This window comes from Balearica regulorum, chromosome 3 (genome assembly GCF_011004875.1).
Source record: "Balearica regulorum gibbericeps isolate bBalReg1 chromosome 3, bBalReg1.pri, whole genome shotgun sequence".
NCBI classification, from domain to species: Eukaryota; Metazoa; Chordata; class Aves; order Gruiformes; family Gruidae; genus Balearica; species Balearica regulorum.
The window spans coordinates 27664916-27691410 of NC_046186.1; the positions used below are offsets into that span (position 1 = coordinate 27664916).

The 26495-nt window shown below is 42.5% G+C and overlaps 1 protein-coding gene and 1 long non-coding RNA gene across 2 annotated transcripts in view; one reads left to right on the forward strand and one right to left on the reverse strand.

The window, feature by feature from the left end:
• Window positions 1-23640, reverse strand: part of COL21A1 (collagen type XXI alpha 1 chain) — a 117476-nt gene extending 93836 nt beyond the window's left edge. The window contains exon 1 of the mRNA XM_075747377.1: window positions 23508-23640. The gene's annotated coding sequence lies outside the window, so the exon portion shown is untranslated. The remainder of the gene's footprint in view (window positions 1-23507) is intronic.
• Window positions 1-26495, forward strand: part of LOC142600928 (uncharacterized) — a 637768-nt gene that overhangs the window by 588983 nt on the left and 22290 nt on the right. The window contains exon 2 of the long non-coding RNA XR_012834418.1: window positions 11120-11212. This is a non-coding gene — a long non-coding RNA (uncharacterized LOC142600928). The remainder of the gene's footprint in view (window positions 1-11119; window positions 11213-26495) is intronic.

The following is a 26495-nucleotide window of genomic DNA, read 5'->3' on the forward strand; positions in this document are numbered from 1 at the left end:
ATTTCACATCCAAATTAAGTTTTCAGTAGGAAATTTAGGTGTCTAAGCAGGTTTGGCAGCATTTCCACTTTGCATTTAAGATGCCTAAAAGCAGCACCTTCTGCATGTCAAAAGGCAGCTTACTGATGCAGTCTTTCCATATCCAGCATTCCAGTGCCCAGATAAGTATATCATTTTACTCTTCCCAGGAATACTCTCTGAAGAAACTTTCCATTTAGAGCAATCTGGAATCTTCCAGAATCAAAAATATGTGCTCTTCAGTGCAGTTTTGTCACTGTTCAAACTGGGGAATGGAGAGAGAGAGAGAAATCCTTTCTCTGAAAACCCTGGTTTCTCTGCTGCAGGAAGATTTCTTGCTGAAGAACTACACTGAAGAAATACAGTGAAAGGAGGAGTTCCTTCCTTCACTTCTTCCCATAGCCAGTTACTGTCTAAGGAGGAGGCCAAGAAGGGTATGATTTTAACCTTTTCCAGTACTGAGAAAACTGAACCAGACTAAAGGTTATATACATTATCTTGGCTTGCAAGTACAAATTAACACTTCTCTCATATTACATCACTGTATAAACATCTCTTAATTCAACTACAGATCATTAGGTTTGGCCTACAAAGGATCAAATATTAAAACGTTACAGCAATCATGATTGAAAGGGCATACAGGAGATTCTTTGCATTTCCAAAACTTATGCAATACCACGGAAACTGTACAGCAAGAGAAAAGCAACCCAGAAAATCCTGATTTATATGCATTAAATAATGTGGAAAAGTAATGCAATATTGCATCATCTTCTTTTTATAGTTGTTCTCTGCTTTCAAAATTAATGTGTTTTACAAATAAAATGTTAGGGCAATTTACATTTAACTATTTATTCCTAACTCTACCATATACTACCAGTCCTAAGCATTCAAAAAGTCTATGAGGTTACTCCAAGTCTGTTACTTTTAACAAGTAATACATCTGAATCTGTATTTATTTCCACTTTGATTTCAGTCCCATTCTGCATTCATGTTTTCCACATATTGTACCTCTTCATTTATTTTTCTTGGTGGGCATAACTGATGAGGCTATTATACTTGCAAACATTTGAAAGAATAACAGCATTTCCTGGGAAGGGTGAGGCTGTGAAGACATCATTAATTTAGGCTTGGTTTACACATACACATATGTATATAAATGCAAGACTGTGTATAAATAGAAAAAAAATCTCCTACAGTGACAAGTACATTAATATTCCCCACATGATTTCTTTCAATTTCTATGTTGGAATGAACTATTTTGGCATAATCACCAGTATAATTACATTCATACCAGGAGTGTTCGACAACATTAAATACATGATTACAGAGTAGTTCAGATGAGTTTTTATTAAGAGGTGTCAAGAAAGAAAATGTGTTTAAGTTATGCATATTCTGAGTTTTCTTTAATTTTTTTTAATAGTAATTGTAAAATGGTTCCATTCTGGCTAAGCAATATCTGTACTTAGTCTATACAAGAATACATGGCTATACAAAGTACACAGTTTGAGATATACTTTATTTCCTAACCCTGAAATCAAACAGAAAGCATTGCCTGGACTCCCTTAAAAAGAAAAGGCTAACGGGGCTTTTTCTTAGGCCCCCCCCTCCCACTCCCGCCACCTTTGCTGTCTTTCTTTTTACAACAGTGGCAAGGGTAAGGGGTACAGCTGTGTTTCCCCTCCCTGTAGAAGTCTAAAAGCCTACCTGGTAGACAGGCTACAGAACAGAGATCTCCAGACAGAGCTGGAGAAACCCAGGAGAGAAGTGAGGAGACCTATTGCAGCTGAGTAAACGAGTCTATCAAGTCCACGGCGGCAGCAATGGGAGCTGCGCGGTGCTGATGGCAAAGCGACTTGGGTTACCTGAAGGTGACTGTCCAAGCGCCTGCAGAAAGTGAATGAATATCGGGGACCTCAGAGAAGCAGAAGCATCACATCTCGCCTGCAATTTTCAGAAATCAATCTCACCTGTCCACCTGTGGTACCTCGAGTATGCACTAGCGCGGTCTGCTCCTGCTGCTCAAACGTTATTTTGGATTTCTCCCCCAAAGCTCAGGAAAGGCACTAACAACTACTTCAAGTTTATGTTTGATATTTCATTCGTTTGTGCCATAGCCACAATTTAAGGCTCTCGTTAAAAATGGTTAACTTAACAGTCCAAAGAGCATTGCCCAAGCTACTGACAAAGCAAACTACTTCAATCTGCACTCCAAAAGACATTTTATGTATAGGTAAGAAAAAAATCCCTATGGACCGGTAGCTTAAATGAAACTATTCTGCAACATGATTACAATTTCCACTATTAGGGGTATTCAATATAAACAAAATAAACCCACAGGAATTAGTACTGCATGGTAACATCACACTCCATGTTTATAGCTTTGATATATATACTGCATAAAGGATTATGCCGATTATATAAAGGAGCCAAGAGGATTAAAGAAATTATCATATTTTCACCAGATTTCAGAAAAAAGGCTTTGTGTCAACTGTATAAAGGCTTTATACCAACTCTGATGCTGTACACTGAAGACCAAAGTAACTACTTCATATGTATTATAACCCCGGCAAGAAGATACATATTTATTAAAGCAAAGAATCCTCTTAAGTGGGATGGGCTGTTTAATTTTCATATGATTCATTAAAGCACAGCAAACCCACAGACTCCTCCAGCCTACAGCAGAGAAAGTTTGTATTCATGCTCCAACATCTGAAGTCACAGAAGTCTTGTATTTTTAAATCCAATTTATTCTGGCACTTTGGACTTGGTTGGATTTATTCCCACTCCCAGAGGATGCTGTGCCAGGTGCCAGCAGCTAGTTATTATGGGTTAAAAAAAAAAAAAAAAAGATGCTTACCACAGGATTTGAGCTGCTGGACTGATATACAACTGATTGGAAAACAATATAGGATGGGCAACTTATGTAAGCAACCACAGTTGGCAGCTCAGCGCTCTGGCTGCAACAAATGAATTTGAGGTCTCCCTGGAAACCATGATTTCATCCCGTCTGTGAAAAGCCCATGCTGTTATTTCTCTCTTTATCAAGCAACTTGAGATTCCACAGAATTTTCCCTCCTTGGACGGACCCAAGGAAAACAAAATAGCTAATCAATAGGATAAAATCTGACACTCAGATTGTACAGTTGAAATTAACCCAGCATACGATAATAGGATTCTGCATAAGAAACGTTAAACCTACTCCTACAAGAAAACCAAAAGTTTGAATTTTGAGCGTGCACATGTATATGTATCTATGTTACCAAACAGGGAAAGAGAAAACAATTTAATACAAATGACTACCTGGAGCAATAGTTTGGGAGACCATTTCATCTGAGGTAAGGAATGTAGAGTTCAATTGGGCCAGTGAGAATTGTTGGTAAACTGAAGGAAAACAGTCATTGGGGCACATAATGCAATAGCTGGAAATGATATATAATCATTATATATAATTACAAATAATTGTATATAATTTAGCAATGAAACCACTATAGAAATTGGCTCAAGTCTGAGAGAAAGGTCCAACAATCTCTATCAACGAATGTTGATACAAAGAGGCATAAAGGCGACATAAAACCGGAACCAATCCAAGTAAGATCTAATGCAATTTAAAGACTACATAAGGATCATGCCTAGTTGACAAGAGAGACACAGAATTGCTCAAAGTTCTCAGACCAGCAAGTCAGCCAAGGATTCAGAAACATTGTCAGTGCTACCAAATTCAGCTGGGTCCTGGTATGTCAGATACACGTTGCTGCCAATAGCTCCTCACCCACTTCTTTCTTTTCCCCCTAACATTTATTTTCTTTCCTTCTTTTCATTTTTTTCTCCACTTTTAGAAAAGGGAGGGTAGGGCTGGCCTAGCTAAGATGTTATTTGCAATGTGATGATCGCAACATTCAATGTGAAAACAAGAGAAGCAGTAAGAAATACACAACAGGTGATGTAAAATAAGTTTGCTACGTGAAGGAAAGAATAAGTCTATGGGCTATGTTTGCCTCCTGCAAGTAAGGGCCAGCATCAGAAACAGAAGTTATATTTTCTGTCTTCCTATATTTTTCTTCTATTTGTTTGTCTTGTTTATCCCTCAAACAGGTTTGGATTCCAGCATCAAGCACAATGGATCAAGCCCATTAGTGTTATTCATTGTCTTTTTCCACAAATTATACTTAATGTTATTCTCAGCATGAATTTAAGTACTGTCAAATGCTGGAAGGGATAAGAAAGATGACATGGACTCCTACTTTAGCTGAAGGTTTCAAAACTTTATTTGAAAGCTTAATCCTTTCCAATTCTTTAACTGTCCTCCCTCTTTTCCCCTCATTTCCCAAAACATTCAGTAAAAGGCAAAGTAGACTAATCCTTTTTTTTCCTTTTTTTAATAGCAATTCATAGCCATGGGAAAAGCTGGTTGAAGTCTCTGTTCAAGCTTCAAAACTTGATTTTATTGTTTTATGTTATAGAATGAATGGATGTTTATTCCATTTAACTTACTACAACAGCCGTTGTAGTAGACTATGTATAAAGGTATCCCGAAGTAGACTGGCCTTCAAAACATTTGATTATATGTTAGCATTTTGACAATGATATATAAACTCACTGACATCAAAACGAGTCATATGAGCTAAACGGACAAAAAAGAATTTTAGGTTTTCCAATTCGATGTTTTTCAAATGATAGAGTTTTTTTACTCAGTCTTGTTTTTACTGAAAATATTGAGAAGCCATTCAAAGGAGGCTGTGATTGCTGAAGGAATGGAAACAATAGAAATTCTAGAGGAATTCAGGACCTGAACTAGTGAAAACTTTGAAAGAACTCCAGCTGCCTTCAGTGGAGCTAAATCAGACCCTTAATATTTTAAACAGTTTTTTGAGGGAAGAAAAGAGGAATTTAGCACAATCATGCTCAAAGGGGAAAACATAAACATTTGCTGTTTCAAGTATATCCAAAATTTGGTACTTTGAGAAACACACACAGTTCCAGATATGGTATGATCCCAAGCAAAAATAAAAACCACGCAAAATTTACACGCTTAGCTGCTTTTCACCTGCAAGAAGACTAAAGATACTCCAGCAAGTATTCAAGCTCACTTTCTTCACAATGTGATGACTCTTACAGCCTGTTATATGAAGACAATTATTTTTATTACATTCATAAAGTGCAAAACTCCTTCCTTGTCCCCAACTTGTATTTTTCCTTCAGCGTACCAAGCAACTAAGGACACAGTAGCTGCAGAGCTGAGTAACTACTGAATGGACAAGTCACACCAAGAAGGTTTTGCAAAGGTGCAGGGTGGGGATAAGGCCAGGGCCGTCCCGCACTACACAGCCCGTGTCTCTGGGTATTCCCTCCCCAGAAAATTCCTGTGTATTCCTCCCTGCTTTCAGCTTTGCTTCACACAGGTAAATAGCATTAAGAAAAAATAGGAAGTAAGCCAGCAGATACTACATAAACCTCACCCTGGATGTTGTAAATCACTTTCTGACATAGGAAAACCACTGGTATTTCCCAATCCCCCAGATGGGTGTCTGAACAAGGAGCTGGTTTAAGTTGCACATGAAAGCACATATGTTTAGAAGAGAAATGCCATTTCAACATCCATACAATTAAGTGAAAATTCATCTGCTTTGCCAAAGCCATTATACGTGATCTTGGGAAGAGAGAGGATCGTCCAGGATATTCTTGTCATCTAGTTTGCCCCCTGTATGCATAAACCATAGATTGTTAACAACAATCTGGATTAAACAGCATTTTTAAGAAAAATATCTAATCTTGTTTTAATGACTGGAGCACATCCCTCCTGTCCCCACTCCCCTCAATCTTTTCCACTGTTTAATCAGTTACACTTTTAAGAAACTGCATCTTATTTCGAAGATGAATTTGTCTGAATTTCCAGCCACCAGTTCTGCCTATGACTTTCTCAGCAAAACTGAAAGGTCCTCCTGACTCCTTTCTATCTATATGTATCCACACTCCAAGTCACCACTCAGTCCTGTCCTTCAAATACTAAATCACTTGACCCTCATAAGATTCATGTAGCTGTACTTGTTTTCCAGATCTCTTCTCTTTTTTGTTGCTTTCCTTTGAACTCTATTTTTGACATAATGTTTTTGAGGTGTGGACATAAAACAGGGCACAATATTTTAGCATGCTTGTTATTTTAAGATCCCAGATTAATTCCCTGTTTCCACGCAAAAGCTTTGTACTTCACACATCCAAACATACCGGTCTATTTTGTCCCAGCCCTGGAGCAACAGCACATAGTGAGGTGATTATCTACTGAGTAATGACACCAAAAACCCCAACATCTCTGAAGTAACCTACAAAGAATAAACTGGTGACAATGGTTATTCAGGATGATCTCAGAAGCACTGCTGTTTGTAGGTATCCCTCAGCGTCTGCTAACAAACCTGTTTCTAATTATTTAAAGAATGGCCTTTGCTGAAGCAGTTTAGGTCCTGGAGGCGAAGATCGTGTGCAGCATCAGCTACAAGTCATTAAGAGAGAACGAAGAGAAAAGTCAGATGTCTGGGAGGACTCTGCAGGGCTCCTAGGGCGTGGGGAGCGAGGATGGGGAAGCTATCTGCAGTCATGGCCAATATTGTTCTGGGGCTGTGGGAGTCTAAATGCGAGACAGGAATAAAATCGGGGTCTCTTCCTCTCTCCCTCGTCCCCAACCTCCCTACCTAAATGCAGCGAAAGCTGTGGGGGGATCTCAGCGCAGTCTGCAACTGCCTAGATGGAAGGTGTAGAGGAGATGGAGGCATACTCTCCCCACAGTCGTACAGTGGAAGGATGAGGTGAAATGGGCACACATGGGAAAAGAGGAAAGGCCAACTCAATGCAAGGGAAACATTTTCTACCAGGAAGATGGCCAGACACTAAAAGAGGTGGCAAAATCTCCATCTTTGCAGTTTTTCAAAGCTGGGCTGAACAAGACTCTAGCCAGCCTACGCTAACTGGGTCTGCTTTGAGCAGAGGCTGGACCAGATGATCCCAGGATGTCCCTTCCAACCTCCATGTTTCTGTATCTCTGCAGTTCCTTTCCAGTACCCCTCCTTCTCACTCTTCAGAGTACAATTTCCAGGGCACTTGTCTTTGAGGTGCACGGCCCCCGTCCCTCAGGCACATCACCCTTCTCCGAACTGTTTGCTTTTCTGAGCTATTCTGTTGCAGAGCAGGGCCTATGAAGGTAAGAGGAGTGGAATGAAGAGCAAACAGGAGGAAGAGGTGGGACAGGGTGAGGAAAGCTGGCCCAGACAGCCCTGCCTTCCTGCTGCCCCAGAGGGCAGAATGGGGCTTCAGGGGCAGCCATGCCACCCCTCATACCTTGACCACTCCTCATCGCAATGAGACCAGCAGACAACTGAGTAATCAGGAGAAAAAGTTCAGGTGTTCAGAGCACACTCCACACTTTGGGTATTCAGAGTAGACCCACAGCTACTCCATATCTCCCTCATCACATGCACAGAATACACAGCCAGATTCCTGCACGGGAGATGTCTACCAAACATCTTCCAGTTTGAAGTCAGCAATGACAAAATAGTATTTTTTTATTAAGGCCACAAGGACTTCATAGAATCATAGAATCATAGAATGGTTTGGGTTGGAAGGGACCTCAAAGACCATCTAGTTCCAACCTCCCTGCCATGGGCAGGGACACCCTCCACTAGACCACGTTGCCCAAAGCCCCATCCAACCTGGCCTTGAACACTGCCAGGGAGGGGACATCCACAACCTCTCTGGGCAACCTGTTCCAGTGCCTCACCACCTCACAGTAAAGAATTTCTTCCTAACATCTAAATCGACCCTCCTTCAGCTTAAACCCATTACTCCTCATCCTGTCACTACACTCCCTGATAAACCAGCTTTCCTGTAGGCCCCTTCAGGTACTGGTAAGCCGCAATTAGATCTTCCCAGAGCCTTCTCTTCTCCAGGCTGAACAGCCCCAACTCTCTCAGCCTGTCCTCATAGGAGAGGTGCTCCAGCCCTCCGATCATCTTCGTGGCCCTCCTCTGGATTCTCTCCAACAGCTCCATGTCTCTCCTGTACTGGGGCCCCCAGAGCTTCATCTCCTGAAGGAATTCATCTTGTGGTCAGAGGCAACAAGAGCCTTTGTAGCAGACATCCACCAGCTCTTCAGCTTTCAGCTTTTAAAGTGGCCTTTTATTGCCTGTGATTTTCTAACAAGTAGCGGTGCCTTTCCCGCTTCCATGAGTAACTCCAGCTCTTCTCTTCTGTTGTTTAGGGGTCCGTGTTCATACTGACATATAAAAGTGTTCTCTACATGTCTTCATGTGCTTGAATTTTCACATGTGACACTTCATAGTTGGATACATGGCTCCATATCTGTATCATAACTGTCTAGCTATCACATTCTTGGTTTATGATGAGCCATACCCTTGGTGATGCTGGGGAGTGATTCTCCCATTACTAACCTAGCAGAACTGTACATACCATCTCATCTCTCCCTATGAAAAAGTCCCTGAAGCCTGTAATACTACTATAACCATTTACCTCCAGTATCTTTGCTTTTGCTTTTCTCTCACTCCAGACAATCTGTGCTATTGGCCACTTATTTAATCTTCAGACATTCACTCATCAGGATTTAGTAACACAAGAGGAGTACAACTCCAAATCTCCAGCATACCATTAGAAGAACTACCCTCAAGTCTGAAAGGTGTTTGTTTTTACAACAATTACAACAGTCAGGGCCATGCAAGTTTGTTCTGCACTTGGAAATTCTCAGAAATCTCTGTGTTCAAAATGCAGATTATTCCTCAGCTGTCCCAGACAATTCCCCGCGAGCTGGCACTGCAAGGATAGAGTGGGGGTGGAGGGCAGCATCCTATTCCATCTTGCCAGGTTACAGCACATGGGAAGAAGGCCAATTCTTTCCTCCCACTCTATGTCTATGAAGAAATCTTCAAGGTATGGGTCAGAGAGTCATCTGGGCCACAGGGATGAGATTAGCTACGATACTCAGCAGTGATCCCAAACAGTCATAAGCACTCATCACCCACACACCGCTTAGGTTTCCACCAGGGAACCAGAAGAATAAGGCACTCTTTTCCCTCTTTTGAGCAATAATTAAATATTATTTAGCATAAAGAGCATCCTACCTCAGACTACTCTGACAGATTAGATCTTTTACAGTATTATAGCAAACACAGTCAATAGCTGAAGATTTTCCCATTCTGCCTCCTTCGTGCCATTTCACTTGCAGCTTTTCTGCTCAAGAGAACAAACAGTTCTGCCCTTTCTTTCTTTTTGACATTAAGGGGCCTAGAATTTGTTAATAATTCAGGTGTATCACATTTCTGATTCAGCCAGCTTGACTTAAATTAGCAACAGGTGAAATAAATGGCCATTAGAGGTTAGAGCACTTTAGGCAACATTTTTTCTTTCAAAAGCACAGAGGAATTTTTCCAAAGTAGTTCCCATCTCTCAAAACACACAAAATGTGTAACATTTTCCGTAGAGTCCATTAAGAAATGTCTACTGTCACCAACGTAGGTTGCAAAAGACAACATAAAACAACATGTCACATTTGCTAGGAGTTATGACAAGTTGCTTACACTATATATTAATGCTATTGGATAGTAGAGGTCATGCTTTCTTACATAAACAGGTGTATAACTTATCTTTCAGAGAACGCCCACAAATTAAAAAGGCAGATTTTTTATATTGTCATAAATTCTAATACATGGCTTTCAAAAAAAAGTGAAAAGAATACAATATGTTATTATCCTTGCCAGAAATTTGACATTTCTAAAGATGCCAGATGCATTTTCAGACATATTCCAGAGTTATTCAAGTTGAGAAGGGGTTTTTTTTAAATGTCAAACTGGTGCTCTTAGAAAAATGGGTAGATTTAGGGTTTTGTTTGTTTGTTTGCTTGTTTTAAAAAGCTGAATTTATATACAAGAGAGAATTCTAATATATTCTGTGTTCCAAAGAACACAAAATCTTGAGCATCACTTACAGTGTTTCAGAGCAAAAACTTACAGTGTTTCCAAGGTTTACTCTGGCACTTGAAGCTAAGGATTATACAGCTGGACAAAAGCACCACGCATGCAGTCCTAGTGACTTCACGTAAAGAAGGCTTGTGGAGATAAATTCATCTGTTAAATGTCAGTTCCAATTTGTATTTCTTAGAGTAAATTAAAAGCCACGGTTTAAAAGCATTACTAGCACCAATTCTTCAGACCATGGGATTCTGCAGCCTTCCTTTGGGGAGTGATCCTTTTTAATTATATCCAATCCTTAGCTTTCTGCAAGCACTTCTAAGATTTTGATCATTTATCACCAGAACACTAAAGATGCCGGAGGTAATAATAGCAGGTTTTTTACATGTTTTTGCTCCTGTTATTTTTAAATACTTGGTGCAAAGTAATTAGTTACAAAATGAAGTGCTGCTAGTGCCTCTCATGGTACAAACCAAAACCTCCAGGTTCATCAGAGTTTAGTGCTTGCATTTATGCTATGGACCACCAAGATAAAATCATTTGGTTTATATTTGCTGTCCATGATGCACAAGATTCATGTTCATTTCTACAGTGTTATTAGAAAATACCTTTAAGCTTTTAAATTGTGGGATTCGTGAACTTTCAAAAATATAGTAAACCAGCAGCATGAACAACCATTAAATAAACATGGAACAAGATAAAAAAAAAAGTTCTATACCTAACTTATCCAACATATAGCAATAAATTATTTATGTTAGACAGCATACACAAAAAGAGATCAAAATGGATCAGATGAAGAGATTCTAAACATATTCCCTTTTATATGATGTTCCCTGTCTATGAAGTTCACTTCATAGATAAAGTTCTAGTAGACTTAATTAACACAAATTAAAAGAGGCAGGTTCAAAAATGCATTAAAGCTTTATTTCTATATTTCAATCCTCTATTAAGCTAAGAGTAAGAACCGAGGGCCCCAGTACCAGAAAGACATGGAGCTGTTGGAGAGAGTCCAGAGGAGGGCCACGAAGATGATCGGAGGGCTGGAGCACCTCTCCTATGAGGACAGGCTGAGAGAGTTGGGGTTGATCAGCCTGGAGAAGAGAAGGCTCCAGGGAGATCTAATTGCGGCCTTCCAGTACCTGAAGGGGCCTACAGGAAAGATGGGGAGGGACTGTTTATCAGGGAGTGTAGTGACAGGACAAGGGGTAATGGGTTTAAGCTGAAGGAGGGTCGATTTACATTAGATGTTAGGAAGAAATTCTTCACTGTGAGGTGGTGAGGTACTGGAACAGGTTGCCCAGAGAGGTTGTGGATGTCCCCTCCCTGGCAGTGTTCAAGGCCAGGTTGGATGGGGCTTTGGGCAACGTGGTCTAGTGGAGGGTGTCCCTGCCTGTGGCAGGGGGGTTGGAACTAGATGGTATTTAAGGTCCCTCCCAACACAAACCATTCTATGATTGTAACACGGTACAACTAATAGGTGTTGAAACCTCTGTACCAGAAGGCACCATCCTTGTGGTGAGGGGTATTCTGGAGTCAGGCACAGCCTCTGCTGGGCAAGTCTTCTCCGCCAGTGCCTCAGAGCATCACTGTGTGAGTGTCAGAGAGACACTTCTTCAGTTCTGCTCAGAGACATCTTGAATTGGAAAATCCTAAAGGAGCTATTGAGTGTGCTATTGCTTGAGGCAGTATGAACAATGCATTTGTGCGTTTTACTTTTTTATGGCTTTGTTTCTAATACAGAAACACACACACACACAATGTCTGCCATTATCCTTGACTGAATAAATCAGACTTTTCACGTAGCTTTCCTCTTCATTTAGTAAGAAGCATAATCTCTACCATAGTTGACACATACACATCTCACTTTGGTACAACGTAAACAACAAAAGCTTCCTGAGTGATGCGGCTTGCTTTCAGAGGCCTAACATCCAAAACAAATCAGAGATCTCCAGTGTTGGTGCACGTCAATTACGCCACAAGGATCACCTTAGAAACTGAAAATGCTGATACCTATTTTTACGACTCTCTGCAGTGCTGGCAAAAACCAGCTTGAAACACACAATACCACCCATAGTTACACCATACCTCATACTTCTGCTCTCCCATTCCACCTCTATCCAGAAACTCACCGTTTGAACATTTACCAGAAATGTGAAGGTAAATGGTTCAAACTGCTTCAGATTGAGGAAGGAACTAAGCCCCGGTCTTCCTTTCTGACTAATGCTCTACCCACATGACATAAAGAGTAAAAAATATTGCTTTTCATGGACCTTTTTCCAAAAACATGTCTTAAAAATTCCTGCTGGATTGGGATCCACAGATGAGACAGAGGAATTCCTACCCTGTAAACCTTTCTAGGAATTGGGCTTGTGCTAGGTACCTACTGTGCCACACAGTTCTAGGCATGTCTTGCATCAGATGTGTAGGCGTGTAGGAATTTTTATTGACAGAAACGCAGGCATGATGACTTCAGTTACCCCTGCGGTTGAGTAGAAGCAAGAATCTCTATGGCATTTAAATGTTGGACCTAGGCCCCTAGAGTAGACGTTACATACCAAAGTCCTTAGGCCTTTGAGGAATGTTATACTCAAGACACATTTCTGTAACTGAGGGCAGTCTTTTCTAACTAAGCCAGAACATACTAGTAATGCCCAACACAGATGCTCTGCAGTAGATTCTGTGCTTTGAAACAGAGACACAAAATTTAACTTAGGTGCTGTTTGCTGAAGGTGTATTCCCAGAAATCCCGATTTCATTGGTCTCTCCTTAGGTTCATTCTTCCAATTTTTCTGTGTTCCCATGTGTCCCATGGAAACCTGAAAATCAAGTTTCTTTACTGTGACTTGGCAAATATCACTCATTTAGAATCACAGAACCATTTTGGTTGGAAAAGACCTTTAAGATCATCAAATACAACCATTAACCTAGCACTGCCAAGTCCAACCAATAAACTATGTCCCTAAGCACCACATCTACACGTCTTTTAAATCCCTGCAGGGATGGTGGCTCAACCACTTCCCTGGGCAGCCTGTTCCAGTGCTGGACAACTCTTTCAGTGAAGAAATATTTCCTAATATCCAACCTCCCCTGGTGCAACCTGAGGCCATTTCCTCTTGTCCTATTGCTTGTTACTTGGGAGAAAAGACCAACACCCACCTGGCTACGACCTCCTTTCAGGTAGTTGTAGAGAGCAATAAGATCTCCCATCAGCCTCCTTTTCTCCAGGCTAAACAACCCCAGTTCCCTCAGCCGCTCCTCATAAGACTTGTGCTCCAGACCCTTCACCAGCTTCGTTGCCCTTCTCTGGACATGCTCCAGCACCTCAATGTCTTTCTTGTAGTGAGGGGCCCAAAACTGAACACAGTACTCAAGGTGCGGCCTCACCAGTGCCGAGTAATTGGGGACGATCATGTCCCTAGTCCTGCTGGCCACACTATTTACCTTCAACTGCATCACTATGCTCCTCACTATCTGCCCACAAGTAAGACCAGTTTTTAGAAATTTGTAGCCATTCACCCAAAGCACTCCACTAGTTTCAGTTCTATACAGATTTTGATGGTCTATTCACTAACGGTTCATTCATTAGCACAATCCAATAGTAATATTACCTGACCTGCACCAAAGTATATAGAAAATTTTGTATATAAAATTAATAAAATTTTTTATATAGTAAAGTATACTATAGTCCACATTCTATGCTGAAGTATAAAAAATACATAAACTATAAAATAAAACTGTAAAATAAATATAGCATTTACCCACAAGTTGTAAAACTAGCACCTATGGGTTTAGACGAAACCAATGATTGTACAGACAGAGTGTCACTACTTCAACTTAATATGTCTGGGTGGACTGCTGTTTCCACTGGGGGAAAAAAAAAAACCAACAACATCAAAAAATTAATGGTAATCTCCATGGAACATAAAATCTGCACCTGGACTATAATTTGTTGCATTCAGGCCCAAATAAACACAGCACTGTCTGTAGGACTGGGTCTCCACATGAAACAAGTCAGGAAGTCATCAAAATAAAAAAACGAACACATTACATTGTATAACTTGAAACTTTAAATACTGGCTATTCTATTTCCAGTTACAGAATGATATGCCACGGTCTCATCTCCACCTAACATTGCTTTTAATGTTAAAGAAACAACCATAGTTCAAGAAGTGTTCTTTAAAATTCTATTGCTCCAATTTTGATACTATATTTACAAAACACAAAACTACTGAAATATTGAATATTACGAGAAAATTAACTTAATATGCTTAGGCACATTTTATAGAAGCTATATTTGCCAGTGCAACAATGGTGGTATTTGGAGGTACTTTAAGATCACAATAGTTAGATAAGTGGTCTGTGAATTCTAGATACTCCACACAATCAGCTAATTAATTTCAGGTTTATTTACCACTTCAGAATGACTTGGTATAAAAGTGTCATCTCCTTCAAAAAGAGATTGATCCACTGTTTGACTAAAATGGATTTTTTTGCTTCTAAGCCTTATTCCAAGATGTGTGATTATATTCTCTGTTCTTACATGGGCTGTATAATTCATCGGAGTTCACAATCAATTTGCAAGGAACAGAATTTAGCTACAATTTAGCCATAATAACCGGCAATTACATCATAATCCACAAGCATTGCTTAATATTTTAGATCTTTAAAATCAAGTGCTGTTATGTATGTTTTGGGATGAACTTGTTAAAGATGAACTCTATATCTAGACACATGGTTATTGGTTCTCAGATAGTATTAAAGGTGAAAAAAAGCACGTACACAAACACAGAAAGTCAATTCCCTTTCAGCCATATTATAAAATATGCTTCCATGACAATGTAAATAGATTTAAAATATCAACCAATGAAAATGTATAAGTAAACAAGACTAGAAAACAACCATTTCACAAAAAAGGCAGCAAAATGTCTATGTCAAAGGACAGTAGGATTATTTCCTAATAATTATCATTATAATTATGAATATTTTCCATTTTATCAAAATATTCCCTACTTCTTCACCTAGTCATTTTCAAAAGAGAAAGGCTGTCTCCTATTTATTCAAACAAGAAATCAGGTTAATGATTTAAAGTGATCATATATTTACTTCAGGTGTCAATCATCCACACTTGAGTTCTATTTTGGTGTTAGTGTAGTGGAGTTTTCAGGATGAAATCACCATATAACAGAACTTTCACATCACATTTGATTTCCGAGCAAGATTTCATTGCCTGCAGTTGCCCAACTTTCCAAAGACATCCTATAAATACTTCTGCAGGAGCAGAAGATATACATTACCAAAGCTCTATTTAAAACTCAGATAGATTAAACCAGGAAACAAATTTATAACTGCATGTGGTCAAATGTTGAGGAGCAGAGAGAATTGGGTTTTCTGCAAAGCACCAAAACTTGTCCAAGGGAAATGCTGTCTACTGGACAGCTCCAGGAGGGTTTTGTTGAATGCCTTTTTCTTGCTGCTCCTGGCACGTACCATCAAAGCATTGAATACTCATTACCTATAGTGATTACTTAGCATAAGTAGGTATATCTATGCATACACATAGAAGAAATTCTCCTTTGCTAGAAACACCTCTTCTGAGGGCAGATACCTTATTTAAATCCAGATCGGAAAAGAAAATAAGAGATAAAACAAATGGAATGCCTTTACTCTTCAGGAAATAAAAATATAGCTTTATTCTTGGTACTGCTTGGCTTCCTCAAAGACAACTATGTGCTTCTGAAAATTAGGTGCAGCTGTCCTCTCTTTTGAGCTCCTTAATGAAATCCTCTGCATCCTGGCTTCCCTCTCCTTTTTGGCAAAAGTTGTCAATGTGCATTTCAGCTGAGTCATGAGCACACCATGACCATGTGGGCCTCTTTGCACAGCAAATGGACTTAATCACAGGGGCATACAATTACATTCCTTTCTCCTCGTTGCAAATTCATCAGGGAATAACAAACATAAAACTCCATTGTCTAGGACCTTAAAAAAAAAAATCACTGTTATTCAGCAAGTGTTCCTCCCCTTCCCCACTCCTCATTCTTTTCCATAGTAGGAAAAAAGCAAAAAACTCCTTTATCACGTTCTCTTCCATTATACTGCAAGAGTATACTTTTCACAGTTTTGTATACTGCCAGCATTTATATAGATTTTATCATAAGTGATTTCTCACGATTTGTGCAATTCCTCACAGGACTTGAAGGATTCTCAATTTTACTTTTCAGGGATAGTAATAATCTCCTCCAAGTCTCTTAATTCCCATTATTTCCTCATTCTTCTTTTTCACTCAACTTCCAGCCAGAGCTATTCAAAAAGCTCAATATTTAATTTATTTGATTGGTTTGCTTAGGGTTGCCATTTCATCCTTGCTTTCTCTGCAAATGACAGAGTTTCAGTCGGTGAGAGTTTCGGTTTCCTGAAATTAGGGGGTTTGTCTTTGAAAATTCCCCTTGACATATTAACACCTTTTATTTTTGCATTTCCACCTAAAGTTTCCTTTGTTTTAAGCTGCTATGAAGTGAAGACCTCCACTCTTTACACAGCTCCCACGTTCTTGGCTGTACTTTTCCACATTGTTCTATCTCATGAGTTGACGGTGAATCTCATGGTGTATCTCAACAGTTCTCTCACTTCCACCCACCCAGTTCTGCTCCCTCCTAATGGAAACCTTTTAAACGCAGTAAGTAGGCAGATACCATTCCACTTGGGAAGGCACTGTGTGCCCTCCTTTCCCAAGATACTGACATTCGGTTCAGCTTATATTCTGCCAGGAGTGATCTCCTTTGTCTTTCAATCCTGTGCTATTAAGGCCAAGAGTTTAAGAGGTGGAGACTCCCGTGTCCACCTCCCATAAGCTATCAATCCTCCGATTAAATGGAAGTCCAGCATTATATAACTTTGCCCTGGGTTTTTGACTTGGACATAAAGTCTAATCTCAGAGAGCCACTTCCCACAGAGTGCTTTTATGTTTTGAAACATTTCCCACAGCTGGGAAAGGAACGAATTCACAACCCTAACAGTCCAGCAATGGTCCACTCCTGCTTCTTCCAACTTCAATTCATATTCTGCGTAATTCACCCATCCTTTAAGTTATTGCACAGATGTGCCTGCCGCCTCTTCTCCACATAGGACATTGCAGCTACACTTCCAGTGCTTATTTTCTCCTCTGTCTTATTTAATTGGGAATATTATTCTATTTTCCCTACTTGCAATGAGGAAAGGGGAAATAGTAGGAAACCAAGGTCAGATCCCAAGTGCAAGTAAGTAGGAACATACTGATCTGGTCAGAGAGAGCTGCAATTAAAGAAAGAGATATTTATTTAAACAGCCTTGCTTAGATCTCTGCTAATGGGCCAGAGCTCCAAGATAGCCACCCAAGAGATACCAGCTGGTTAAAAGACTAAGAAAAAGAAATTATTTAATTTAGGGACACTGAAAGCAGTAGGTACCTTTTTAATTGCACCTATAATTTGAACCTTTTAAGATCCTGGTATCAGGAAAGGAAGTAACGTACCAGTTTGTACATCTTCCCTCAAATGTACACATTACACTGACAGTCTAGAAAGCTCATCTTGGGATCTTGTGGTCCCTCCCTGGCAGCTCCCCTGCTAGTTTGGCAGAAGTTCACACAGTTTTGCACACTTAAGTGAAGCAAGGGTAATACCGCAAGATTCTAAACTGAGCCCAATAATCTGGTATTTTAATAAACTGTACTGTTGACACAACTACATAATATTATCGTGACCTCTCCACATAAGATACTGCAAGCTGTTGTGGAATTAGGGAACTAATACTCATTGCGGGGGGAGAATTGCAATTACCTACTGAGACCAAAAGAAGCACAAGGTACTCTTGACAACAAAGACTTCCCCAAGTGTCTGTTAAAGCCTGAGCCTACACATACTCCTGCTGTTACACCAACTGCAGCACCCTTCTCTTACATGTCTTCAAATCACCTTAATTGGGCTCATTTTTACATGCTGCAACAGTTTTGTCTAAAAAGAAAACTTTTGGAAATCATTAACTACTTAATGAAGAAAGTACAGATTGTTATAAAATATTTTGGAAAATACAAGCTGGCATGCTTTAAAAATTGTTGGCTTAATCTCAAAGTAGAGCTCAGGGGCTGGTTTTTTTCCCACTTTCTGTTGATGTAGGATATAAATGAGTTCAGGCAAGTTAGAACATGTTTTATCATCACCATGGCTCTGAAGATTTACACAAAAGAAAGAGGAAAAGAATTGACAGTTTGGATAATGCAAATCAACGTTGTACATTTGATAAGTTGGACAAAAAATGCAGAGCTTTTGGTATAGTACATGATCTTTAAAATATATAAAAATGTTCTGAGCTAAGCAAGTATCAGTGTTAATGTACACTCCAACCACAGAAGTTGGGACACTCTTCATTCCAACAACTCAATTTCTCCCTTTCAAAGACATCTCGGATAAAGATGCTTTTCTAGTATGTTCCACAGATAATTTTTTTTTTTAAATCCTACAAGTTTTGTCACGCCAGCAAATATACAGAGTGCTACAGCCACTTCAGCTATGGATATGCCGTGTCCAAACAGACACATTTAGAGCTCTACCAGAGAACCTTAATTTCCCAATTAAAACATACAAAAACCCAATGATCACTTCTTTGTTCAGGGTCTTTTATACCCACACATGGACCTGCACACTTGTAAACAAGTAGTCTACTTCTACCAGCAGATTTTACCTATACCAAAGAAGATGGGGATGGCAAAGCTACATCCCACACCACTGACTGACACCTCCTATTTACACGGTGCTTCCGTCACCATCTCTAAGGACAGAGATGAGTGTACGTGAAGCAGCAGCAGGACCTGCTAGCACTTGCTCTTCAAGGTCACTGAAGTGCTGTCTTCCCCTCTGCACAGTCCCCTTATCTCTCTTCATACCTCCCTTTACCATCTTCCCAACAGCCAGAAGAAGTGACACTGAGAGCCCAGCCCTTTTCCCAAAGCCTGGGAAGGAGAGGAGCATTTGCAGGGGCCAGTGAAGAGGAAAAGGAAAACTGTTAGCTTGAGGAAAAAATGGATGGCTGCAGAGGTGACAGGAGGCACCCACAACATGGGACAGTGGAGAAGAACAATGAGGTGAGCTGGTCTAGAATAAAAGTGTGAGGCAATAAAAGAGATTCTGCTCCCACAAAGTTCCCCCAAACCATTCCTGTCCTAAAAATGCCCCGAGCCCTCCTCATACCTCTGTCCCCATGTCAGTTCCCAGAAGAGCCCTGGTCCTGGTCCCACAGCCAAAGGCAGGTGGTCCCTACAGCCACTTCTCAACCCCTCCTGCCCTAGAAGATTTGTGACTGATCCCAGCCTCTCCTTGTCTTCCTGCCGCGATCCCAGAACCCGCTCATTTTGCTACATCAGTATTTATTTCTTTCTAGAGGGCTAAGCAGCCTCCAGCTTCTCTTTGTTATTAGTTCAGTGTCTCATGCCTCAAACCAGAGCTTCAGACCAAGCTACTGGAACTAATCATAGCAGAGAGAAGAATCTTGGAATATAAAAGTCTGAATTATGAAGAGGCCTTAAAGTGCTCATATACAAGGTGGAAATTTAGATTGCCTGTGTGCTAATGCAGTACTCTTTACAGGCTTACTTCGAACTGACAGAGAATTCAAGGAAAAATGTAAATCTCTCACTGGCATGAATAATAGTTTTATTTTTCACCATGTCAAGTTCAAACAAACTTCCCTGCAATTTTTGCATGTTATATATAGAGAGAATGTGCCTCATTCCAGTGCCTGTGTGTTTTACTTAGAGCAGCTATTAACTTCTCAATATTTAAATCCTGTTTTATTACAACATAAAACACACTGATAAAAAGATCAATTACTCAATCCAAAATTCAAACGATATAAATCACACAAAATTCCAAAAGGTTGACATGTATTTACTTTGTACTCTTATTTCCATTCATAATATTATTCAGTACGATCAACACTGCTCATCTCCCTGGTTTCTATCTGCTGTTAATCACGAATAGTGTGCCTGACACCTACCCTGGAAGGCTAAATCAATCAGTGCTGCTTTAAAAACAACGTCTGCGTAGATTAATGGCAACTTAGAAAAGTTTCTTTTGTAAGTCTCATAGTACCCCAGTACCATAGAGCTAGGGAGAGAAAAAAGCCTCTCAAGTCATTTTGTCTGTACCCCCCACAGGTCCAAGTTTTCTTCTACCATACACTCCTTTTTTCCACAGCCAGTCCAGTTCTGAGTGAAACAAAACAGAAGCCTTGCAGGGCTGAGCCTATTTCCCCATTCATGGGCAAAAGCAGGGAAGAAATGCCAAGCCTTGATTTTTATTTATTTATTTATTTATTTAACAAAGCGACATGCAGTGCCACAGCGTAGCAACCTCCTCAACAATTTTCTGCTTACCCCTAAATTTTACTCCTGGCCAGTAAAGTTGGCTACTCAGAAGCAGACCCTGGCTGACGAAGCCAGCTCCAATGTAACGCGCCATGTGCGGTCAGCGCTGGTGCTCGAGGAGGTGCACTGGGTTCTCCAGGCAGAAGATGCACAGGGGGACATCAAACCCTACGCTCCAGCACAGGATGTGTCGCAGAGGGACGGCGTGCTGAACCACACACATCTCTCATGAAAAACTCTTCTAGAGACCTTGCTGGCCCTGCCCTGCCACCCCCTCCATGGGGAGCCCTTGCAGCTGTGCCCTGACAAAATGCATCCTTTCAGGTGATTTAGAGAAACTCTGACAGCATACAGGGTGACAAACTGATATCAGAAAAACTAAATGCAAGGCAATGCATTTTATAAGGTGCATTTTGGTCTCTTCAAGCCACTCTCGACTGCTGCGCCGCCGCGGCCACAATGGGAAGCAAGGGAAGCAGCTGAGGAGGAAGCAGCAGAAGACACCACGTGAACAGTGCATCTTCAGTGGGGTTACCAGGCTCATGTCTGGTCACGCCAGCTCAAAGAAGATAAAAAAGGCAGAAACAAGGGCATCATAATAATACAGATGACTAAGAACATTAAAAAGGCCTGTCTCATAAAGAGACACTGGAAAGACTGAATCAGCTTTATTCAATGCCTCTCTAAAGCAGTAAGCGCACAACACAGGGACATGAAACAATAACGAATAACCTAGAAAGAGAAGTTAGGCCTTGGATCACATCATAGGGATGTTCAAAATACGTAAGTGATCCTTTTCCAGACTGTGAAGCTAATTTCACAAGCAGTCGCTGGAAGCAAAGAATGTCATAGAATTTTTAAAATAATTAATATGTAAATTGATAATAACAACACAAAGAATAACACCATAAAAGAATAAAACTTGAGCAAAGCGGCAAAAATCTCTAGGTAATGGAGGTAAGGGAAGAGAAACACCACGTCTCATTCCAGCCAGCTATTTCTGTAATTAGTTGGGCTAATAATTGGACTGGGCAAAAAACTTGTTTAATGCAGTAGGCCAAACTACACTTTTCAAAGTATGTTTAAGAGCTGAATTATAATCCAAGTAATTTCAGAGATGACGATAATAGCCAAGACACAGATAAATTAAACTGAAGCAGTTTTGCCTCATGGACTGCCCGAGACTCACCCATATTACTGAGGACCTGAAGGGAGCAACGGGATGCAGTTTACAGAACTGTACTCTGAAACTAAGCCCAAATCTTCTAGCATTTACCAATAAACCAGTTTACTGGTTGTGATGGTGCCAAACCAAGACGTGATGTTCTTCAGCAGATCATCCGCTACTGCTCTTAGATTTCAACTGTTGGAGCAGTTGGAGCAGAAGGAAGAAGAATCACAAAATCTAGTATAAATGTTAGGCATGTGAGTGAAATATTATAGATGGATTACTGAGCTGTGTTTACCTTACAAAGCTGCTTCTTTGATATGCATGATCGTAACCGAGAGTGTGAGTTCACAGGCTTGCCTGCTGGTAGCCTCTGCCACCGCTGGAGCCTGTAAGTGACCTGAAGAGGTCATGTAGTGTCTCTCACAACAAGAAGGCACCATCACTCCTGCCTTAAGCATTTCTGGTAAATGCTTGTTAGATCTGACCTTAAAGAGCACTAGTGAAAGAGATTCCACACCCTACCTGGACAGTCCAATGCTCAATTACCTGTACAGTTCAGCAGGACTTTCCCTACCGTTTAACCTAATCTCTCCTGCTGCAGTTCAGCATGCTGGTTCTTGTTACATCTCCACTGGATGTGGAGAACAGTTTGTTTCCCGCCACTCTGTGTAAGCAACCACTTACACAGTTGAAGATTGTTATCACATCTCTCAACAGTCTTTGCTTCCCTAGACTATAACATTCCAGTTCTTCCACTATTTTCTTACAGTTTGTTTTCTAGATCTCTGATCACCTTTGCTACTGATCTCCTGCCTAACTGGTAAGACTCTGTTGGAACAGTGGTGTCCAAAATCCCAGACAGTACCAATACCAGACACAGACCTCAAAGTCACAACTACTAAGGGATGCCATCACATATCTGCAACGCTCCTGTTATGCATCCCAGAATGAAATTTGTCTTGATTTTGCACATCTTTAACACTCTGTATCCTATCAAAGTCTTCATGCTGAAAACTAAATTTCCTAAGGAAAATACTTAGCACGGTTCTTCAATTAAATATCTTGTGCCCACTCTTTAGTTCGGTATTATATATTTGAATAAATATTTGAAAGATATATAATGACCGTCCCCACAATCAATAAGGTTTGGGGAAAACTTCCAAGTGAGTTTACTAAGCCTAATAAACCCGTAAGGCTTTCTCTGGTGCCTGAAAGCTGGAAGACTTCCAGAATCAACCAGTGAGCTGGTTTTCCAGCCTGTGAAATCCCTGAATCCGAGATCAGATCCTTTCAGCACATCTAAGCATTACACAACTGCATAGGAGTAATCAGAAGTGGCCTACAGAGCAGATTTTTTTTCTTTCCAGGTACAGAAACAAGTATAATTGCAGTTAATACGAACCCTTCTACTTTACTTGGTATTGTAAAGTCTGAACTCCCGTGCCACAAACTATCAAAGAAGTTAATACACAAAGTCAGTAACTCGTTTGACCCGTGGTGTGAGAATAAAGCAGATTTCTGCATGGCACAGAGGACATAGCGTGATATAAATGATTTCATCTTGTGCCAAAAAACTAAGTGAGGATTTCAGGCTCGTACAATCTGCCTGCACGCACTGCAATCGCATCGCAAAACCCCCGCATCAGCGACACGGCCCGTTAAAAAGGAGGCACAAACGTCCGTACCTCAGACCCGCGGCTTTCTGGCGCCCACCGTCCCCACACCGGGGCTCCCGCGGGCACAGCCCGGCTGCGGGGCGGGGGCCGAGCCCGCCCCGATGGCTGCACCTGCCGGGGGGTGGGTGTGTGGGTGTGTGTCCCCGAGCCGCCTCCGGCTGCCCCCCCCAGCCGCACACACACCGCCCCCGCCCCGAGCGAAGGGAGCCCCGCAGGGACGAAGCGTCCCCGGGCAGTCCGCCCCTCCGCCCCGCTGCCCCCGGGGAGCCCCCGCTGACCTGCCGGCGGCCGCACGCCCTCCCTCCGCCAGCCGCGCTGCCCCACCTGCCGCAGGGCTCTGCTCGCTGCGGCTCGGCTCTGCCCCACGCCCGCTCGGCGGCGGCGGCCCCGGCCCCGCGCCGGCAGCAGGAGCCCGCCCCGCCGGCAGCACCGCCTCCCGCCCGCCTCCCCGCGGCGCCGGCCCCGCGTCCTGGCACGGCCCTGGCCTGGCGGCTGACCAGCGCAGGACCCGAGCCCGAGCCCGCTGCTTTGCTGGTCCCCTCCTGCACCTCCTATGCCCCCCAAAATGCGTGACACCCCCCTCCCCCCCCGCCATCCCACCCGGTCCTCGGTAAGGGGTTGGACAGGCTTTCCACGGTCTGGAAGAGCATCTCGACCCCCGGCTGCATCTGGGATTAGCAAATTGTTTGATACAAGAGAGGCAGACCAGTAGTTTGAAGTAACTTGGTGATGATGCACCTTTCACTTCAAAAGTACTTGGTTTGGGGAGCTACTGCAAGATTAGATATTATTTGGCCACACACCTCAGCCCTCCTGTCACTCATGCGGTTTCACACTTTCTGAAGTGAAGCTGTCCCACAGACCTCTGGTAATCACCACACCACCCTTTGATCATCCGTGGTACCACCACGCATACCAGAGCTCAGGTGCAGACACCCTTTTTCTGATCAGGCAAAACTATTGGCCCTTCTTGTTACCCAAATGCTTCACGCCACCTTTGGACGACACATGCTGCAAGGTGTTGTGGCAGAGGAATAGATCTATTCCTGCAGCTGCAAAGGCAATGTGCAGATGGGCACCTTGAATAAATTCCTGTCCAGCTTCCGGCACTTCTTTTTCCAGGTGAAGGGACAGGATGACTTTTGTGAGCCCTGGCCTCAGTAACAGGTGTGTCTAGGAGACAGGCTGCTGGGAACACTTTGCCTTTGGGACTGTGGTGGGTTGACCCTGGCTGGAGGCCAGGTGCCCACCAAAGCCGCTCTGTCACTGCCCTCCTCAGCTGGGCAGGGGAGAGAAAATATAATGAAAGGCTCGTGGGTCGAGATAAGGACAGGGAGAGATCACTCACCAATTGCCATCACAGGCAAAACAGACTCAACTCGGGGAAATTAATTTAATTTATTACCAATCAGATCAGCATCAAGTAATAAGAAATAAAACTAAATCTTAAAATACATTCCCCCCACCCCTCCCTTCTTCCCAGGCTCAACTTCACGCCCAATTTCTCTCCCTCCTCCCCCTGGAATGGGGTTGTGGTCAGTTCATCACACGTTGTCTCTGCCGCTCCTTCCTCCTCAGAGGGGAGGACTCCTCACACTCTGCCCCTGCTCCAGCGTGGGGTCCCTCTCCCAGGAGACAGTCCTCCAATTTCTCCAACCTGAGTCCTTCCCACGGGCTGCAGTTCTTCATGAACTGCTGCAGCGTGGGTCTCCCACGGGGTCACAAGTCCTGCCAGCAAACCTGCTCTGGCGTGGGCTCCTCTCTCCACGGGGCCACAGGTCCTGCCAGGAACCTGCTCCAGCGTGGGCTTCCCACAGGGTCACAGCCTCCTTCGGGCACCCTCCTGCTCCAGCATGGGGTCCTCCATTGGTGCAGGTGGATATCTGCTCCACCATGAACCTCCATGGGCTGCAGGGGGACAGCCTGCCTCACCATGGTCTTCTCCCCAGACTGCAGGGGAATCTCTGCGCCGGCACCTGGAGCACCTCCTCCCCCTCCTTCTGCACTGACCTTGGTGTCTGCAGAGTTGTTCCTCTCACATCTTCTCCCTCCTCTCTCTGGCTGCAATTGCTCCTGGTGTTTGTTTCTTCCACCGCCCCTCGCTTCTTAACTATGTTATCCCAGAGGCACTACCACCATCGCTGATGGGCTCGGCCTTGGCCAGCGGCAGGTCCGTCTTGGAGTCACCTGGCATTGGCTCTATCGGACATGGGGGAAGCTTCTAGCAGCTTCTCATGGAAGCCACTGCAGTAGCCTCCCCTCCATTACCAAAACCTTGCCACACAAACCCAATACAAGGACTTGGATGACCAGCCAGCGAGTGCATGACTTTCATATGTGGAGAGGTATTACCAAAACCAGGAGCTGGTGTCCTTCACTGCCTTTACACAAACTTCAAGAACCTACAGACTCAAGAGAGGTGTGGCAAGCCTGGCAGAGGCAACACAGTATTTAAGACCTCTGGGGCCATTCCCTAATTGCTCTTTATTCACAGGTTGTACCTAGGTGATATTCCTCATGTCGCCCCTCTACATGTTCATGAAGGTCCTGGAGGAACCTCAGAGCTGTGCCACATGAGCCCTGTCCTCCTGTGAAGGAATGCATATGGAGAAAAACATTAATTAAATAGCATGGAAGTGGCAGCTTCCATCAGACTGGATACCTGGCTAACAGGGGTCTGAGGCTGGCAGGTAGGAAGGGGAATGCAGCTTCACTAGTTCTCTGTGAATAAGATACTTGTTCTCCCAAGCGTAACAGATACCGGCGTTAGAAAGCAGTATAGGTATGGATGCCAGTGATCCCAAACAGAGGCTTCTTGCTGTCATACTCAAGGTCCTCACCCCCTCTGCCACTGCCATTTTCAGGATCTGTGGCCAGCTTGTCTTCTTGATGCTACATCTGCTTTTCCAAGACATCGTGGGCTGTTCATACTGTGGCACCGCAGTAGCCGTGACCAATTTCACCTATTTTGTAGTCAGGGTGCACGTTACTAAGAGACCTCAGCTTCTCTCTTCCCACAGATCTTTCAGGCTTTCCTTATACCGATGCCTGTGTACAAGCTTGTGTTTGCATAGTTCATTCAGCCAGGAGACAAATGTGGGCTCAAATATAACCTCGATATGCTTTAACATGTAGTCTCTTTTGAGGATCACTGAAGAGCAGCAGATTTTTGTGAATGAACAAGGCATTAAGTGTCCGTGCTGCAGGCTCATACACAGAGACAAAGCTCAGGCAAACATCTCCACACTTCATAGAAAGAGCTATCA